The following is a 329-nucleotide window of genomic DNA, read 5'->3' on the forward strand; positions in this document are numbered from 1 at the left end:
GGGGAGAAGCCCTGCCCGCCCGGGGGTCGCGCTCCACCCAGCGCCGCCCGGGAGACCCGCCCGGCCCTTTCCGCCCGGCCTTCCCGCCCATGCGTTTCCTGCTGCCCCCCTTCCCCTGCCCTGGCGACTTTTTCCCAGCCGTCTGTCGCTTGTGCTCGTGGTCCCTGGTCTGGCCGTCTCCCAGTGCTGCGGCGGGACGGTCCCTGCCTGCGAGCAGGGTGAGGCTGGGACAGTTTCCCTTTCGGTTGTCCCGCGTTCCCGAAGAGTTTATGAACAACCGGTGTCTTTTAAAAATGAAATAAAAAACCCCCAAAAACAACCAGCCAACA

This window comes from Corvus brachyrhynchos, unplaced genomic scaffold (genome assembly GCF_000691975.1).
Source record: "Corvus brachyrhynchos isolate BGI_N302 unplaced genomic scaffold, ASM69197v1 scaffold115, whole genome shotgun sequence".
NCBI classification, from domain to species: domain Eukaryota; kingdom Metazoa; phylum Chordata; class Aves; order Passeriformes; family Corvidae; genus Corvus; species Corvus brachyrhynchos.